The 14,007-nt window shown below is 38.2% G+C and overlaps 1 protein-coding gene and 1 non-coding gene across 2 annotated transcripts in view; both read left to right on the top strand.

Moving 5' to 3' along the window:
- The window catches only part of SESN1 (sestrin 1), a 105,763-nt gene that overhangs the window by 22,772 nt on the left and 68,984 nt on the right, over nucleotides 1-14,007 (top strand). The window lies entirely within an intron of this gene.
- On the top strand, nucleotides 12,553-12,658 carry LOC115834500. The gene has a single exon (XR_004029449.1). It is a non-coding gene; the product is annotated as a U6 spliceosomal RNA (small nuclear RNA).

Genomic DNA, 14,007 nt, shown 5'->3' with positions numbered 1-14,007 from the left:
ATTGAAGTGATTGAAATTGGGGCGTTTTAAACCAACAAAGGGAAATTTTTGTTGACTAAATGTTAGCTCATGCCTCTGAGTCTGCTGAGTGAGTACAAGACACATTCTTGCAGTGTGTCTGGTGAATATTTGTACTTGAGTTTCTTATGATGCTGGTCTTAAACTGGCAGGCCCACACCTGGCAGTTTACAGGTTAAAAGTTTAAGTCTGGCTTCCAGAATATGAAAACACAGGGAGCTCGGCTGAGCACAGCAGAGTTGCAGCCCTCATGTAACATGAACAGGAAATACATATTAACACAGAAATTGATCCTAGACTGCCAGGGTCCATATCCTGATTCTGCCTGTCTAACCTCAAGGAGGTTACTTACCATCTCTGAGCTTCAGTTTATCATCAGCAAAATGAAGATAAAGGGACCTTCATCTCTTTAAGGTACTTAGCGTTGTGCTTGTCTTAGAACTTAGTATGGTAAAAAAAACAAAAAAAAACAAAAAAAAACCAACTATCTCTGTATATGCCTTACTTATCTAAAATAGCACCTCTTCTTACCCTCTAGATCCTTATCTTGATTCATTTTTCTTCTTTGCCCCAAACACGACCTGAACTTGTTATTTACTTATATATTCATTCTGTCTGCCCTAGTAGGTTATAAGCTCCAGGAAGATCGAGACTTTTTCTTGTTCATTGCTGGACCCTCTAGGCCAGTGCTATCACATACATTGTCCAATAAATGTTTGTTGAATGAATGAATAATGTTAGCTATTATTATTACTTGGTAGTCTCTACCCACCCTCCCTCCCATCTGCATGGACTGGCTGTAGCTTTTTCTCTTTAAATGAGATGGGTAAACCAGGAGGAAAACCTCCTTCCCTACCTGGGTAGCTGAAGTCATAGCTTCAAAAGGAATATTAATTTCTTATATGCTCTTACTACTCGAGGTGTAGCCTGTGGGTCAGCAGCATCTGTATCACTTAGGAAAGATATTGGAAATGCAGAATCTCAAGCCTCACCCCAGTTCTGCTGGATCAGTCTTGAATCCCCAAATGGTTCTAATGAATGTTATAGTTTGAAAAATGCTATGTTGACCACTTTAAGAATTTTGGATTTTATCTTAACAGTAATAGAGAACCACTAAAATCCTTTAGGTTGGAGATTACATTTTCAGGTTTTTGATTTAAAGTGATTAACTTATATTAGAAACAGTAGTTGTCTTTGGAAAAAGTAGCCATTGGCTGGGGACAGGAATGGGTCCAAGGCTTTTCACTGTATACCTTTTCATAAGCCCATTTCAACATGGTGGGCCCTGGCCAGCAGGTGGCCTGTCTATGCTGTTCTCCCACCCCAATCCCACCCAACCCTACGCTATGAAGGATAGACACCCTGCCCTCACATCAGCTGCTGCACACCCCACATATAGCTGCTGCCTGTCCACTTACTGAGCCTAAAGTTGCATACTTGCGCCTTGTGTTCAGCCATAGGGAGGACAACCCATGTATAGGCCCAGAGAGCTGGCTCAGCCCATTTGAGTAGAGATTCCTAGGGTTCCAAGTACCTGAAGCATAATCTGGGTGGGCACATGCCCTAGTCCTGTGGACTTCATCTCTCAGAGGGGTGCAGCTGGAGGAGGTCCACAGCAGGCCCTCTAAAGTGTAAGGGCCCCACTGTCTGGGCCTCAGGGACTTAATGCTCTTTTGCACTTCCTACATTCAAATCATATGAAAGTATTTTGTTCAATGCGAATCTGTTACCTACATTTAAAAAAATAAAATGGAACATTAAAATAAAATGGTGGTTCTTGTGTGGGGCATGGATAGGTACAACAAAGGGAGCATGAAGACCAGTTAAAAGGCTATTGCAGTGTTTCAGCAGTAGGTGATATAATGCTTGGATTAGCATGATAATAAGCTGTGATTTCATCACATTTTTTAAGTAATTCATTGCTATGTTTTTTAAGTTTCATAAGCTCAGTATTATTCATTTTCTTAAGAGTTTGTGGAGGCTGGGTGCAGTGGCTCACAACTATAATCCCAGCACTTTAGAAGGCTGAGGCAGGAGGATTTCTTGAGGCCAGGAGTTCGAGACCAGCCTGGGAAACATAGTGAGACCCCCATCTCAACAAAAATTAAAAAGTAAAAATTGGCTATGTGTCGTGGTACACGGCTGTGGTCCTAGCTACTTGGGATGCTGAGGTGGGAGGATCACTTGAACCCAGGAGTCCCAGGTAACAGTGAGCTATGATTGTATCACTGCACTCCAGTCTGGGTGACAGAGCAAGACCCTGTCTTAAAAAAAAAAAAAAAAAAAAAAATTAAAGTTTGTGGGAATTAAGCTTTCTGGCCCATGAATATTTGAAGATGTTTTTACTTTTACCTCATATTTTGTTACAGTTGATTCGAATATTAGGTTAAAGTCATTTTCTCTCATAACTGTGAAGGCATTATTCCATTATTTTCTAGCATCTGGTGTTTATAATGAGAAGTCTTATGCCAGTCTCATTCTTATTCTTTTAGTATGGAACTTGTTTTTTTGTTTATTTGTTTGTTTTATTTTACCCCTCTCTAGCAGCCTTGTTTTTCTTTTTTCCCCAACTTTTTTTTAAAACTTATCAAATAATTCAAAAAATAGTATGGAAAATACCATATACCCTTCACCTAGAGTCACGTATTGTTAACATTTTGCCACGATGGCCTTCTCTGTTTTTTTCTCTACTTTTGCTCAACCTCTTGAAAGTTACAAACACTTCACCCCAAAATACTTTATCATGTTTTTCCTAAGAAGAAGGACATTCTGGGAACTTAAGATGCTTTTATTTATCTTTAGAGTTTGAAATTTCGGCTGGGCACAGTGGCTCACACCTGTAATCCCAGCACTTTGGGAGGCCAAGGCAAGTGGATCACCTGAGGTCAGGAGTTCCAGACCAGCCTGGCCAACATGATGAAACCCCATCTCTACTAAAAATACAAAAAATTAGCTAGGCATGGTGGCAGGTGCCTGTAATCCCAGCTACTCGGGAGGCAGAGGCAGGACAATTGCTTGAACCCAGGAGATGGAGGTTGCAGTGAGCCAGGATCTCACCACTGCACTTCAGCCTGGGCAACAAGAGCGAAGCTCTGCCTCAAAAAAAAAAAAACCCCAAGAAATTTCACTGGTGTATGTCAGTATATGTTTCTCCCCGCTATGCTTGGGTCCTTTCAATATAGAGATTGAATCTCAAATTACTCTTCTATCATTTCTTTTGTTACTTCTCCTCTATTATCTCTCTTAAGTCTGTCCTTTTTTGACCAATAGTTAAGTGTTAGACCTTCATCTTAACCTTTTTTCATATACTGTTTCTTTTTTTGTCTTTTTACTTTATATCTTGGAGAGTTCCCTGAACTTATCTTCCAAATTACAAATTTGCCCTTCAGCCTGGTTCTATTATTCAGTTCTTCTATCGACATGTTTATTTAGCAGCCATGTTTTTAACTTTCAATAACTCTTTTGTATTCTGAGATTGTTACTTTCTCTGAGCAACCAGTTCTTATGAGTATTTTATTCTCTGAGGATATCAATTAAATTTTTAATTAGTTTCTTTTTCTCCCTGCTGAATCAGCCAGGATCCTAGCAGAAAATGGATGGCACACTCAGATGGGGTGACTAAAGAGAAAAAGGACTGTCTACAAAGGTGTATGCAGTGTTAAGAGAAACCAACAAGGGATGATGGGCATTTTGAACTAGTGACATCTGGAAGTCACTGTCCCCCCCAAACTTCAGGGGCAAGGGTTGAGTGTAGTCACTGGAACTCAATGAGGTCTGCAGCTATAAGAGAAGCCTGCCTGCCTAACAGGAACTGTGGCCTTCATTAGAGGAATATACCTACTTCTGCCTTCAGAATAAATACCCTGACCTTCTTCTCCCTGTCCTCCAATTTGTTAGTGCCTCTCTATCATAAACCAAACAGTAAGGGTACCGTGATGATACAGTCCATAGTGGTGAGCATTTTGAAGCACAAAACAGGGTAGAGTAGGGCAGATACATAATTTGCAGGGGCAAATAGAACATATCCAGCATACCTGTATTGTGTCTGTTTCATGCTGTTTAGGAAGACATCTTGATGAGTGGATTGAGGCTGTGAAAAGAATAGTACTTGGGGCTGATATGGTAGGATAAGGCAGCAGCAAAAATAAATTGCTCTTGTGAATAGTCAAGGTGAGTGCAGTTGAGAGTCCTGAGGAAGTGTGTATAGGATTTGAGGACTCAAAACTAAGAGATGGAAGAGGAAAGACCGGAGAGAGGGAGAGGTAATAACACAAAGCTATAGCCATAAGAATGAGGCTCTGCCGATGAAATGGATCCCTTTGAAGGGCTTACATTCCTTTTTTGTTTTCTTTGAATTTGGAGGACGGTTGTCATATTTAGCATTCAGTTTTAGGGAATTTTCTCTCCTATTTTTACTATCTTTTACCTCCAAAATGCCCATAAAAGACTTCTATCCTTGATGACTGCACATTAATGATGCTCTGTGGAGTGACAGCAGGGCAGGCACTGTGCAGGAGGGTGTCATGGGAGCTCAGGGAAGTTGGTCATGGTGTGGAAGAGCTGCAGTGACAGTGATACAATCCCTTTGTGCCCAGATAGACTGGAGGCCTACAGATGGGGAGGGGAAGTTGTGGTGAGTGAGGAGGCATTGGGGTTCAAGCTGTTTTGTTGAACAGTAAGGGCTGGAGGATGGTGGGACATCCAGACTATAGGCTCTTGGAGTTATATACTCTTTTCCTCTTCAGAAAAGCAACCAGATTAAATTGTGTTAGAATGAAAGGTGAAAAGTATACATCTTGAAAGTAGGCCTGTCTGAGGAAACATAATTGATTTTGCGAATATTGCACCAGAAGAACCGGGGCCAAGGAGATAATAAGATGATGGTGGCTTTTTGCTTTTTTCCTCCAGATCTGAGAGTTTCTTTTGTATTCTGGCATCTGTTACTTCAAATGTGACTTACATTTGCTGTACTGTAAGTCTTCATTGACACTTGACCCAGGCAAATCCATTTTTCTCTACATAGTCTCTCTGAAACTTTTAAGCTTAGCACTGTCTTTCACTATTGCAGCATGTTTCTTTTTGGGATGGTCATTATTTCTTCTCTTTTAAAAATAATATCCATTTGTATCTGTTGGTTATTCAAGTGGTATGGGTGTGTCCACCATTTGAGGGATCTTCATGAGCCTCTTTCTTCTACTTCATATCACACATACCTGAAAACAGAAGACTATAGTTGACTTGTTCAGTTTCATCTTATTTTTATTAAAATTTAAATGCCATCACATGATCTTAGTGCCGTGATACATGTCTGGATCTTGATTATTTGAATTGGTCGATATTTCTTAAGGGAAATAGAGTAGACCCACATATAATTCCCATCTACTTTCTTTTTCATTTTATCCCAGAGGGATCCACATTCCTTACTTACCCTAACTCACTGCAGGGAGACAAAGAGAAATAATAGCCCTCTTCTCCTACTGCTCCAATAAAAATTACAACAAATCATAGTGACTTAAAAAAAAAAAAAAAGAAACAGCAAACCTTCGTGATTTAAAAATAAGCAAGCTTATATTTTGCTTCTTCCCCTGTGAGGAAGCTACAGCAAAGGCTCTAGGGAAAGAGAGTTTGGTAGAAATCACAAGTTTGTGTATTTTTGTTTTAGTTTATAGACATATTATTAAGCCAAAAATCAAGATACAGGATCTAACAAAGGCTTTTTATTACCTGTCAATATATATATTAGTTGGAAATAATTAATTTGAATGTAGAACCAGGAACTATTGTATTAGTTTCATAATTTTACCTTTCACTGAGTATGGATAGTAGTGATTCTTTTATCCCTCTTAAACTTGCCTCTTTCAAGATTTAAGGGGTGATCTTATTCTTACTTTAGGCTCTTATCTTACATTAGACGAAAAGGAGTTCTAACTTTGTAAAATACCTTCAATGTATTGGTTTTAGATTCTAATTATAGATAGTGTCTTCTGTTGTAATAGAGAAAAGGTATAGTAATAATTTCAATATTTTAAAGTAATATTAAAGTAATTTAATATTTTAAAGAATAATTTTTTTATATTTTAATAAGGGGTCAGTATTTTAAGACACCAAGAATATTACAATCACATATGTCAGAAAGACAAATGTGTGATCCAGGGTCTTTTCTATACCTGAACACACATTTATCTTATTTTTTGGCCTGCAACCTTGTCCTTATTACAATGGCCCAATATCTTGCTTTTCTTTGTTTTTCTTTTTTTTGTTTTTGTTTTTTGTTGTTGTTGTTGTTGTTGTTGTTGTTGTTGTTGTTGAGACGGAGTCTTGCTCTGTCGCCCAGGCTGGAGTGCAGTGGCGCGATCTCGGCTCACTGCTAGCTCCGCCTCCCGGGTTCACACCATTCTCCTGCCTCAGCCTCTCTGAGTAGCTGGGACTACAGGCGCCCGCCATCACACCTGGCTAATTTTTTGTATTTTTAGTAGAGACGGGGTTTCACCGTGGTCTCAATCTCCTGACCTCATGATCCGCCTGCCTCGGCCTCCCAAAGTGCTGGGATTACAAGCGTGAGCCACCGCGCCCGTCCTCTGTTTGTTTTTTAATCCTCTAGTCATACTGTTACACATTTGAAGCTATTTAAGAAAGAAAAATGACTCTGCTTCAGAGTTTCCTCCCTATGTCTTCATGATCAAATAGAAAGGAATGTGTGAGAGGGACAATCAGGTGATTTTTAAAACCAAGTGAATTTATATTTTAGTTATTTCAATCACAGTGAATTGTTACTTCTTTTAATATTGGAAAAATAAAAAGAAACAAGTCTCTGAAAATTGAATGAGTAAATGGAAACAGGAAAAGAAGAAACTAAACAACAATAGTTATAAATCTGAGAAGCATCATAATAATAGTATTGGGGAAAATAATATTTTTTTATAAACCTGTAAGAACACTGATAGTGATAATGATTCTCAGATATGCCTATAGTTAAGGAAAATATATGCTTATAAAGGTTATGATAATAGATGTGAAAATGGGAAATAATAGGAATAGAGAACTGAAAAGAGTTAATGGGCTATTAAATTCGGGAACTTAAGGAGAGAGTGATTGAAAATAAGTGCAAAATTTTGCAATTCAAATAGCACAATTTCTTATGTGACAGGTAACCTATGTTACATACTTGATGAGGAAAACAAGAGGACACAGTACTATTCTTGATAACTTTTTTAAATTGTCACAGTATGTAATATGAAGACATTTAGGCAACTAGAGGGTGTAGAAAGTAAAACAGAGGACTGGTTATTGTTGCTGTTGTTGCTGTTTTGCCTCTGTTACATATGTAGAGATTGCTAAATTGTTACTAGTTTATCACCACACAGATTTTGCCAACCTGAAAGTATACTCTTAGCGATATAGACTTGTTTATATTTCATATACTCTATGCTTGCTATCCCTCCCTTGCTCCTCCCTCCCTCCCTCCCTCCCTCCCTCCCTCCCTTCCTTCATCTTTCTGTCTCTCCCTCTCTCTCTCTCTCTCTCCCTCCCACCCACCCTCCGTCTTTCCTTCTCCCTCTCCCCCACTCCACCTCTCTCTTCTCTCCTCTCCTCTCCTCTCTTCTTTCATTTGATATTTTTTATGTCCCATGTTTTGATTTGGTGATTGATGATGAACTGTGGCTTTCAGATCTTCCTTTTGTTCTAAAGTACATACTGTCCTAAATCATTTTCTATTTTGGTGTTAATTAGTACATCATTGGGCAGAGTATTGTCTAGGTAGCTGAATCTATGATGCTTTGGGGCTAAATACACTATTTTCCATTATAGCCTGATATGTGGACTAGGTCACCTTTAGATTTATTGACTCTGAGCTAACTCTGGAGTCATCTATAAACCTTTATTTATCATCTTGGCATATAATCAAGAATATAAGGGTATAGCTGTTTGAAGATTTGAATGATCATAGCCTGTAGGAGAAAAAGGGGGCAGTGGGGGAAATTCTAGAAGTTGACAGATATCAATCAAGCCAGTTTAGTGACAAGGCTAAATACCAGTTCACTAAGATTCTAAGACTATTTCATGATGATTTTACCATTCATTGTTAATTTCCATGTCATGAATTTCAGTTCTTTAGATCCAAAATTATATACATGGCTGAATTTTATTTTTTCTATGTAATTCAGCATTGATATGGGTAAAGTAAAAGGCTACAAGTTGGGGTAAAATAAATGAAAATCTAATTTTTTTTAGTTTTTTTGGCTTTTTTCTTTTTTTTTAAAGAGTAACTATTTTCAGACATTTTTGGGTACCAGACAACTTGTAGAAAGTATTTTTCTTCTTTTGAAATGCGTTAACTTCACAATATATAATGAATAGCTTTGTATATAAATGGTTAAAACTCCCCTGGTGAGGAATTTATAGATTGAGTAGAAAGACAATCAAATTAAAAGATGGTAACACAGACTATCTGAATCAGAGTATCATCAAAAGCTTAAAAGCAAAAGGATCAGCAAGGGTACATAGGAAAATGCAAAGGGGAAACAGCAGTAATCACAGCATTAATCTCAGAGAAGACCTCAGGATTCAAGGATTAGGCAAAACTGGTCTTCATTGGCAAGATAGTGAGTTCTCAGTTGGGATGAGCAGACAGTTCCCCAGCTGTGGTTCCCTAAATTTTGATTGCTCTGTCTCCATGAACATTTCCACATCATCTCTATCCCTTCTGGTCCCACCACTGTAATTGAGTTGCCTACTGGATATGGCTCATGGAAAATTTGGGGCAAGTCATTGGTCTGTGCAGCCTGCTGGCCTTCCCCCCAACCCCCTGCCCAAGGGCAGGCTTCCTCTGTTTTCTCGTGTGCTCCCTCCTACCACCCCACCCTCCTACTTATTTCTCTTTAAACAGTTATACCTGAGCCCATGTTGGCAGTTCCTTCTCCTCTTCTATCTAATATAGAGATGTGTCTCTACCCTGGCTGACAGACATATTCATGCTCCCCTCTTAGGCCAGAAGCTTGCCCCACCTCTACAGGGTGACTCCTGGGACTCAGACAGGGCAGTGACCAAGGGCTGTTTCTCTCTGCAGGAAGGCTTTATCATCCATTCGTTTGGTATACTTTCAGACATCTCGTTCTCTCTCAGACCAACTATGAAGTGTGTTTCAAACTTTGCAGATGCAGTCGTATATCTACCTTCATTACAGCAGTCCCACCTTATCGATGGTTTCACTTTCCTCGCTTTCACTTACCAGCAGTACAGTATAATGAGGTATTTTAAAGAGAGAGACCACATTCACATAAATCTTTATTATAGTATATTCCTATAATTATTCTATTTTATTGTTACTTAGTGTTTTTAATTTCTTACTGGGCCTAATTTCTAAATTAAACTTTATCATAGCTATGTATGTATAAGAGAAAACACAGTACATAGGGGGTTCAGTACTACTTGTGGTTTCACACATTTATGGGGGTCTTGGAATGTGTACTCCACAGATACCAGGGGACTACTGTGTATGAATTCATGTGGCAATACAGCTATTTCTCTGTCTCTCTCTTTCACAGGCACACACCATCTTAAAATTTTTATATATGACTTATCATAGTGTTTTCATTAAAGATAAATGCTTTTACATGGCCTCACGTAATTTATCATCCAAACTGGGACACTGTGAGAGAAGGGATTACACCAAGTCAACAGGAGTAAGCCAAGTTGAATAGTCAGCCTCCCTGCAAGGCCCTCCGTGGTCTGGCTGTTGAACTTGGCAGCCTCATCTTGCAACGTGCTCTTCCTCGCTCTGTGTGCCTCAGACTCACGGGCCCTCTTTGCTTACTGCTTACTTTTGCTCGAAAGCCTTTGACGTGCTTTTTCCTCTACCTGGACAGAGCTTCGCCTCTGCTCTCTTATTCACCTAATAAACTCCCCTTGTTCATTTTTCAGATTTCTCTCAATTCTAACTTCCTCAAGAATGCCTTCCAGGCTGGGCGTGGTGGCTCATGCCTGTAGTCCCAGCTACCCGGGAGGCTGAGGCAGGAGGATCGCTTTAGACTAGGAGTTCAAGGCTGCAGTGAGCCGTGACTGTACCACTGCACTCCAGTCTGGGTGACAGAGTAAGACCCTGTCTCTAAAAAAGAAAGCCTTCTAGGGCTTCCCTAACTTGATCCATTCTCTCTCATTATTCCTCAAAGCACAATCTTTTATCATGTTTAGTTAATTCTTGGATTAATTTCTGTCCTCCACTAAAGTGAGGTTTAATGTGGGTAGAGACCATATCAGGGTTTTCTCACCATTTATTTTTTCACCACTCATTAGGCACATAGTAAAAACTAAATAAATATTTGTTAGATTAATTAATATTTTTTTGAGACAGGATCTCGCTCTGTTGCCCAGGTTGGAGTGTAGTGGTGCGCTCTCAGCTCACTGCAACCTCTGCCTCCTGGGCTCAAGCCATCTTCCCACCTTGGCCTCCCGAGGAGCTAGGACTACAGGTGTATGCCACCATGCCTGGCTAATTTTTGTATTTTTAGTAGAGATGGGGTTTCACCATGTTGCCCAGGCTGGTCGCGAATTCCTGACCTCGAGCAATCCACCCACGTCCATCTCCCAGAGTGCTGGGATTACAGGTATGAGCCACCTCACCCAGCAGGTTAATTAATTTAAAAGAGGAAGGTGAAGATCAAGTTTATTGCAAATCCCAAAATATTTAGGTAGAATTAATTCTGATAAATCCCCTTTAATTTTTGCTTAAAATACATAGTACATTTTAAAATTATAACTGAAAGTGTTCAAAATTTAAAATTTTATTTTACATGTTATACACAAATAGAAAATGTCTACACATTAAATTTGTTGAAAAAAATTTTTTGGTCAAGGCTGTTTTTTTCTTAGGTAGCATGCCTGTTTATTATTTAGGTTTAATACATGGAATCAGATGTGGTTTCACAGATAATCTATATTAGTACATTGTTCTTTTTTCCTAAGGGAAATGTAAAATAAGAAACAACTTTTTGTTGCTTTAATTTTAGATTATGTACATTTTAAAGTCAGATATACAACTGAGTAATGAATAATATGTGTGAGATATTTCAAAAAGTAAAATGCATTTTTAAAGGAATTGTTAACTTTCTGAGTAGCAATTTAATCACAAATTAAATCAGGGTTCATATACATGTATTGATTTAGCCATTTAAATGTATTTGATTTGAAATTGGTCTATCCTGATGCAAGGATTGGGAGGGGAGAATAGAAAGAGCAGTAGATACTTTTCCTGGAGACATTGAAAGTTGCCTGGCATAAATTTAACACAGAGAGAAGGAAGATTATGTCATTATTCCTGATTCCCTTGGTCATTCGTCTTGTGGAGAACAATTGCTACATTCCAGTAACAAGTTTTCTGAGGCTTACTAATAGCTCCATGACACATTAAGTACTGATCTCATTTAATTATAATTTAAGTGAGATTAAATTATTCTATGTAGTTAAAGTAGAATCGAGCATCCTACAGATGCTGCACTAATTATAGTTATTGATGGCCTACTTTTTGTGACCTAAAAAGGTAAATGAGGGAGGGAATTGTCTTTGCCTTTGAGGAATTTTCCCTCTAAAATAGATTAGTTCACTGTCATTGCTGTTTATTTTCACCTAACACTTTTCTAGAATCTTCATAAAACTGCACAGTACTGAACTAATCAATAGAAAAGGCAGATGAATATTCTCCCAAAGGAAAAAACACTTGGCAGGTCAAATCAAGCATGTCAGATCTCTCTTCCCACTTCCAATTAGAGATTGTAAAGTTTTATAAACAAGTGCTTTAAGCAAAAGATGTGATCTGTGGATCAGGAATACATACACAAGACACTAATTTTAAAAGCTATTACATTTCTTAAAATACTTCTCTAAAAATTCTTTTAAATTTTTTAGAATCTATTCTAGAAAAAAAACTAAACAAATTATCCTTTGTTGATGTTTTATTTAGTGGTGTGGCTTTTTCCACAGATTAGATTGTTTACTCCTTAATATAAATGTGTGTGTGTGTGTGTGTGTGTGCATGTGTGTACACGTGTGTTTGTCTTTTTTGTTGTTTGTTATTGTTTGTTAATGTATGATTAACAGAGGCCTAGCTTTGGTGCTTTCAGGCTGAGAACTAAAGGGATGATTTGTAGAAAACCAAAGTAGGTCAAAGAATACCATGGTGTAGCAAAGGGGAAGTCCCTGCGTTTAGTCACATTGTCTTGCCTCTGGTGGAGTTCACTTTCATTGTTACAGTGTAGGCCTGTCTTCCTGTGAGTGGAAGAAATCGTCAAATTGCAGAAAAGTGTTGGGAATATTATCATAAGTAACTTTTTAAAACAATATGTTATTGTAAGTTATTGGGAGGGCCAGTAGGGGCAGCAAAGGAAAAATAAAAAGTAGAACTGAATTTATCCCTAAATTAATTTCACAGATCAAAAGCAAAAATATGCATGAATATGACAGCTTCTCTAAGTATGATGTAAGGAGTACTTTGTGGGTCTCTGTGGGATGGGAACTAGCATTTCAAATTTTGCCCGCCTTGTGCTTGCTTCAGCAGCACATATGCCAAAGTTGGAATGATACAGAGAAAATTAGCATGCCCCTGCACAAGAATGACATGCAAATTTGTAAAGCATTCCATATTTAAAAATAAAAATACAAACAAAATTCTGCCCTCTTATTCTGCTTTTTTATGTATAGCCATTATGGAAGTGACCATGTTTTGAAATCAAGGAGCTGTTCCAGGCTTTAGCAATCCATGTCATGTTAGTTCTGAAAATATGTAACTGAATAAACATTAAAAGAAAACCTACTGATTGTTGCAGTAGCAACTATCACACTTTTATGAAACACCATTTTGTGTCTGCTTGGCTATGATTAAGCAGTACTATTAGAATCCAGGAATGTACTCTGGCTAGCTTCAAAGATCTTAGACTGTTTTTTACATCTCAAAGTTAAAATGAATTTCTCTTAAAATTAAATTTTAAGAAATAGCTTCCTCAGGTTGGTTAAATGTTAAGAAGTTATCTGTAAATTATATATGTGTGTGTGTGTGTATATATATATATGAAGTGATATATATGGAGTTACATAAATTTTGAAAAACTTCATTTTAAATTTGGTGTTTCCTCAAATATAGTATACATGATATTTTGGATTATGTTAGCTCTTACAGCAGAAGGTTTATTCTCTGACTAAATTTCCTTTCTTTAGGAACCCCCCACCCACCCTTTATAAGGGCAAGACACCCGTGAGAACATTCAGCCTTTTAGCTCAGAGTTTTACTGAAGTTATTTTCTATTCTTGTATTTTCCAAGAATTGCTGACAACTTAAAAAGCTATCATACGAGTGAACACCAGTTGCCTAGATTGTTTGATGATTTTGGTCAAGTGTGGATCGGGATTTCCTGTCATTTTTCTTCCTCTTCTGGGCTGCATTGCTTCTTTCTCTGAGCAATTGTACACTTGGAAAGAAAAAACAAAGCAAGGTCACTAGATCTAAATTACTTTTACTTCTGTGCCAAATGAAGCTTTTCTTCTGTTATGTGTTACAATGTTTGGCATCTTTTGGCATCTAGAGAGAGATAAGCAGTTAGGAGGAGAATGTGGGATTGTTTAGGAGAGATTTTTCTGAGCTGAACTCTCACTTTTTCTGTACAGTTACACATCACCTAATGATGGACATACGTTCTGAGAAGTGTCATTCGGCAATTTTGTCATTGGGCAAACATCACAGAGTGTACTTACACAAACCTAGATGGTATAGCCTCCTGCACACCTAGGCTATATGGTATAACCTAGTGTTCCTAGGCTACAAACCTGTATAGCATGTTACCATACTGAATACACACTGGCAGTTGTAACACAGTGGTAATTATTTGTATATCTAAATATATCTAAGCCTGGGCAGCATGGTAAAACCCCATCTCTACAAAAATACAAAAATTAGTCCTGTGTGGTGGTGTGTGCCTATAGATCCAGCTACTTGGGAGGTTG

This window comes from Nomascus leucogenys, chromosome 3 (genome assembly GCF_006542625.1).
Source record: "Nomascus leucogenys isolate Asia chromosome 3, Asia_NLE_v1, whole genome shotgun sequence".
In the NCBI taxonomy this organism is placed as follows: domain Eukaryota; kingdom Metazoa; phylum Chordata; class Mammalia; order Primates; family Hylobatidae; genus Nomascus; species Nomascus leucogenys.
The sequence above is the reverse complement of the archived record's forward strand: the minus strand, read 5'-3'. Positions and strand labels throughout refer to the sequence as shown.